Below are 6,320 nucleotides of genomic sequence, written 5' to 3' on the forward strand. Positions count from 1 at the left end.
GTTCACACAAAGGACAACCAGGTGCCCCCCCTGGAAACCGTGCAATGGTGCCCTCCCGCCCATGTTCCCCAGCAGCTGGCCCACCCGGCCCACCCTTTGCCACCCGATGCCTGCCATCTGCGTCGCACTACAGCATCCCCCAGCCAGCACGGCCGTGTCCGTTCCTTGTAGGCCGTTCTTCAGCGAGCCCGAGTTAGTCCGGAAAGAGCTCAGCTGAGAGCAACTTTTGACCAGCCGTCGCGGTCACCGTTTGTGGCCCGCGGTTTAGGACTTGACCTGCTTGATGGCAGAGCTCCCTGATGGGAGGTTAGAACAAGGAGCGCTTGGCCCAGGGAGGAGAAGCTGCGCTTCGGCCGGAGCAGGGGGATTTGTGGAGTGAAGGATACAAGGCGGCATTCAGTGAAGAGCCGTGGCGAAGCAAGAGCACTTCAGAGCTCGCGTGTTCGGAGGATTCTCCAGAAACTCCGGCACGGGTGCTTCCACATACCTGCCTTGCAACAGAATCCCCTTTCATAAGCTGGCTGAAAACAGAGGCCCCTGTCTAGGAGAGGAAAACCAGCGAACGAAGGAACTGCACGTGCGCTTGAGAACGGGAGAGATCTGGAAGCGGGCGGCCAGGCGGGCAGCCGGCCGGTCCAGACGTCCCCGCCGCATGCCAGCCTCTGCTTCAGGGCACATCAGCTGCCTTCCCATCATCAGAGGGATACAGGAAGGGCGAGTGTGACAGTTCCCCCAAAGGGCATCACAACAGGAGGAGAGAACTGGATTTTCCTCAGTTTCCTGAATTTGCCTTGGAAATGCAGTGCATTGGAATTTGCATCGTGCGCTTGCCCAGATGCACTTGCAAAAAGTCACACTGGCACAAGCACCGTTTTCACGCTTTCATCTGGGGGAAATGCACCCTTTCGGTTAGTGTTCTTTTTTTAAAAAAAGCATTTTTACCCATTTGTGCATGACTGAATTTGTGCAGTTCCACAAAAAGAAGTCGGTCTGCTGCCAGGCTCCATGGGCCAGGCTCTCCGAAATCTAAACTCATGTAGAGTTACAGATTTCGCCAACTTCCTTCAGCAAAACCAGGGTGTTTCTCTCTCCTGGCACTTCAGCCAAATTAGTGTACACCTTCCTACTGTCTGAAATAACCCGGGGCAGACTCTTGCAGGGAAAATGAACAGGACTGATGGAAGAGAACTTCAGCTCTGTCGGCTGCGATTCTTGGTCTGAGGATCTGGGAGTCGATGGCTCTGCCGGTCGTTCCTCTACTGGAAGTTCCGAGGGGTTCAGCCGATAACACAGTGAAACCAGGACGGCCCGCGGAGCCTTGCGAGTTTGCGTGCTCGTTCTGGCCTAAGGCACGGAGCACACACGGCTTCCTCGCTTGTGGGTGGATCGTGGGTTTGCGTATTTCAGCGTTGCAGTCAATAAACCACACATCCTGTTGGGCACGTTTGCTTTCTTCCTGGTTCTCCTGACCCTTAAAATGAGGTGCCCTGGCCGGATCCACCAGCCTACTGTCCCATTTTGTGGTCCTCCGGGAAGCACCAGGGCATGGGCACACGCGCAATGCTGCAGAGCCACAAACGCCATCCCAAACCCTGCCCTGTTCCCCAGGTAGGATATGCAGCTACCTGTGTAAGGTCAGGCAAGCGTGACTGGCAGGTAGGGTGGCTGTTGCCACAGAGGAATTTAAAATAAAGGGTGTTCAAGGATAGGCTAGACATGCACATGGCAGGCATCTCATGGGCAGAGCCAGGGGTCAGACTAGATGGCCCAGAAGGTCCCTTCTGACTCGGGCTGTTTCCATCTTTCTAATTTTGGCTATCGTGTGGTATTGAAATATGGTCAGTCATCACGACTGACTTCACAGATCATCGCAAGCCAGGGATGAATATGGAACTATTTAAGGTGCTATTAAAATGCTCCATATTTAGGATTTCCATAGTGTGTAGAGGACAAACCTACTTGTAAGAAAACTGTACTACATGTTTTTAAAAATCTACGAGACAAAGCGGGGGCATCATCCCTTGGATGACGCATGATCAGGAAATGGAGGGGCACGGGGACCAACTAGCCATCCCTTAAAGCCAAGGGTGCAAGAGTAGGAAAACATTTTGGCAGGTCCGAGCCGCTGGAAAGTATTGCCACCAAGCGGCCTCTTCTGGTAGGGACCAGGGAAAGCGGAGAGGGAAGAAGGAAGGGGAGAGCCCTGTCCCTCCGCTGGAGAAAGTTGGAAGCCATGCGTCTTGCCTGGAAGCCGGCCACATGCGCTTTGCACGACGGGGTACCTGGCAAGGGTTGAGTTTGCACTAGTGGCTTACCCCAAGCACCAACCTGTCGAAACAATGACTTCCAAAGCATGGAGTGTTTCGTAGAAAATGTCACACCTGATTTAACCTGACGACAAGACGAATGTTTCATGGGGATGAGCAAGCGCTGTAGAACTCCCCAGCCCACCTGGTTTGGAACATGCTCACGGGAGATGCTGAGTTGCAGGCCCACCTGGCTGCAGAACCCCCCGGTTCGAGATCCTTAGCCCAAGCTCCGTTTACCTTGGACTTCCTGAAGCTGGCACCCTCCAAGGGTGTGGGGCTACACTCCCATCATCCCCAGCCCGCATAAATCTGGAGGGTGCCAGGTGGCCAGCTTAAACCATCACACTGCGCGTGAACCTTGAAGAGCATGAATTCCACGAAGCAGATCTGGGCTCTCCAAGACAACAGAAGAGCTGGCAACTTATCACAAAATGTGGGAGCCATTAGTCACTGGAACTGCTGGGCCTGGCGGGCGAAGGACAGGTGGCACCTCCCTCCACAGGGCTCTTGCTCGGCCGACACCACAACACACTCCAGCTCCTGTCGGTCGGGATTAAGGACGATGAATCGGGTGAGCCCTTGGGCGAAAGCAGGTGGCGCCCCTTGGCTGCGCTTGAGCACCTGCTGAGCCTGCAGGTTCCTGGGGGATTCCAGCGAAAAGGAACCATGGAGCAGGTGTTCCAAGACTCCACCGCCGCAGCAGGATCTGGTCCCAGATCTCCCAGGATCTGCTGCCGTGCCAAGCATCCAACAAGGTCCATGATGCTCTGAAGCCTGACCGTGGGACTGTTCCTTGCCCACCTGCACGTGCTTTGGACTTCAGCTCCCATCGGCCCCATCCTGCCAGGAACTCTGGGAACCACAGCCCAAAGCATCTGCAGGGGATCAGGCCAGGGGAAGGGGCTGCAGCCTGTCCTTCTCCATCCTGGCCTGCCCAGCCAGCACCCGCACGGCCAAGCAGGGGAGCACCAGTGTGCCCCCCCCCCGTGGTTAGGTGTGCAGGGCTGATCCGGGGTCTTATCTGGAGCTCCCTGGGTGGCCCCTGAGCCAGGCAGAGACTCAGCCCAGCCTACCTCACAGGGCTGCCATGTGGCTGAGGCTGAGGAGGATTATGTAAGCCGCCTTGAGTTCCTCGAAGGAAAAAAGGCAGGCTATAAATCAAATAAATAAATCACGGACAGCAGGTAGTGAAATATTTATTCTCATAAAACAAGGGTTGTCTTCAGCAGGGGCGCAAAACCAAACCAAATAAATCCCTCCCCCTCCCCCGAGAAGCCGACGATACAGGATGGGGGGAAACGGTGCACGGCAGGTGTTGATTATGTGGGTTCCCTCCTCTTTGCGGAACCAGCGAGAGGCAGCGCTCCTTGTTGGAGGAAATGAAGGCGTTATGCTGAAAATCGGCTGGAGGGCAGCAAGGGGGAGACCTAGGCAAGCTCCCGGCCCCAGACACAGCGACTCGCACCCAGACCGAGGGCCGAGGGAATGAGGACCACCGCTGGTCCCTTGGCTACCGGATCCCGGCAGCGTCCAGAAGTGCGGCGGGGCTGCGAGAGGGCTGCCGAAGGTTCGAGAGTTTCACTACATCTTCACACACAGACACAGTGGGGGTTTGGGGGGGGGGGAGAGGTGGTGGAAAAAAGGCAGCTTTGCTTTTCAAATGATGAACTCAGCTCAGTTCAAAGCAGCTCCGAACCAAAGACGGGCACCCCACTGTCTCCCCACCCCTTCCCAAGGCAGCCCAGAGTCCATCCTGCGAAGGCCCGGGAACCAGGGAAGCATCTCCATCACCCACAGAGGCACCAGCGGCCCACACATCTCCAGCCAGCCCTCTCCAGGCTGCTGGCCTACAACGCGGCATTGCCAGTGTGGGCTGGGGATGATGGGCATTGCAGTCCAGGGAACCAGAGAGCATGGGCTTGGGGTTGGCAGATTAAAGAAGAGGCGAGGAAGGAAGGAGATGCCCAGAACGATCTGCTTGAAACTGGAGAAAGCAGCTCATCCTCAGGACCGGGTTCCCCCCAGGTCAACTTCGGCCTGCCAGAGGCCCTTCCTTCTGGGAGGCTCCACTGCAAATGCAGACCTTCCTGCTGGGGGGGCCGGGGGGGGGGCATCGATGCTGCTGCCAGCATTTGCCGGCAGAGACAGGCATGACAACACAGGCCTGGGAATCTTGCTGGAAGAGCTGCCGAGCCCCGGAGGAGGCGGCAGCATCGATGGGCCGAGGGTCCCCTTCTTGAGACCACAGAACAGAGGGTGGTTATGGGGCCGAGGGGCTTCCTTCCCAGCTGCAGAGCCGTCGCTGGCCATGATGGCCCTCCAGAGGAAAGCCACCTGGCACCCCAACCAGATTTTGCAGGGAAGGGCCATAAACGCCCGCGCAGGTTCCTGGCCAGAGCCCGCGACGTCAAGTGCTCCGGCCTCAGTTTGCCTGCCTTCCTGCTTCCTCTACAGACAGGTAGGCCACAGGTGGCCCTCCAGGTATCCCGGCCCACCTTTCCCCTCAGCTCCAGCCAGCAGAGCCAGTGGGAGTGACTGTGGAAGCCACGGGCAAAAACATGGGGAGGGGCACTCATGGCCAGCCCCCTCTAGAGGGGTAATTCCAACTCTCAGTCCGTGGAAGGAGAAGTCCGAATCTTTTCCAAGCACGACAAACAGATGTGGCAACTCGCCCCCCCCCCCCAAAAAAAAGAAAAAAAAAGGCAAATGCTTCTGGCCCTCGACAGCATTCAGCATGCGGGGCTGCTCTCTTGTAAACACCCCATTGTGATGAATGGGGCCTGGGGCACGGAAAGGGCACACCCCAGGAGACCTGGCCCGGGACTGTGAGCCCTGTGCCCCATTTCCCCCAGAGGCTGCGGAAGGGCCCGACGGCAACTGCCCAGCCAAAGCTGCAGGGACCCACCGATGCCGGCACAGGCGACCGGGGAGGGTCTGCCAAATGTTCGAGGGAGAGCCCATGGCAGCCTGCCGGGGCGGATCGCTGCAGCCTGACAGCCAAGAGAGGGGCGCCGCTCGGGTCAGCAACCGGGACTCCCCTTTCCTTCCCTCTTCCTGCTGCTGCTGCTGGCCAGTGCGAGCGTTCATCGGCAAATGAAACGCAAGGGCCAAATCCAGCAGCCGCTTCCCCGCCAATGGGGGCTGCGGGCGCTAGGACAGGGCCGTCTTCACGCGTGGGCCTGATGGGCACTTGCCTGTGGGCCCCGTACTCATCTGTGCATGTTAACCCTTGGAAAATTGGAAAACTTCCCAAATTAACAGCAGTGGTAGTTGTCGTCGGGGCCCCGGGACACTGCTTTGCCCGGGGCCCCTCATGCTGTTCAGGCGGCCCTGCGCTAGGAAGCCCTGGGCAACCTGTGCAAGCTGCGACGTGGCCACCTGGCTGGGAAGGCGCCGGCACCTTCACCAACAAGACCCGGTTCCCAGATCTTCTCAGATGGGACGAACTCTGGCACGGCCTGTGCAACCACCGAGCTGCAAGCCACGCGGCAGAGCGCCACGGTCTTTTGGCCGTTCCCACTGGTGAACATGTGGACAGATGCGTCCGGCGACTGGCTCTGAGCCGCCGCAAACCCATTTTCCTTCTTACAAGAGAAGGAGGGCGGCCGGGGAGAGCTCGCCGATCCAAACTCTGCCTTCCCTCAACACGCAAGGAACAAACGAAACGCAGGTCGTCCGAACTGGGCCATGCAACATATTTAAGGAGAACGAAAAGAAACACAGGCCAGCGGGAGCTTCGGCAGTTTTTTCCCCAGAGAGTGACAACTTTCCAGCTTCGCTGCCGGAGCCTCGCGGTTGTCCGTGATTTCACAAAGAGCCACTTGGAATTCTACAGCTTACTTCCTTGGGACAACGGAAAGAATCAATTCCTGGCACCCCCATTCAGACAACAGAAAAGGCTGCATCCGGACAAGGGTGGGGGAGGCGAGAAAGACCTAGCCATGGACTGAGCTTTCAAGACGAGTCTTGCACCTCTTGGCCAGAGTCGGAAACCGAACCGGGTAGATGAGA

Source organism: Varanus komodoensis, unplaced genomic scaffold, assembly GCF_004798865.1.
Source record: "Varanus komodoensis strain SLA01 unplaced genomic scaffold, ASM479886v1 scaffold63, whole genome shotgun sequence".
NCBI classification, from domain to species: domain Eukaryota; kingdom Metazoa; phylum Chordata; class Lepidosauria; order Squamata; family Varanidae; genus Varanus; species Varanus komodoensis.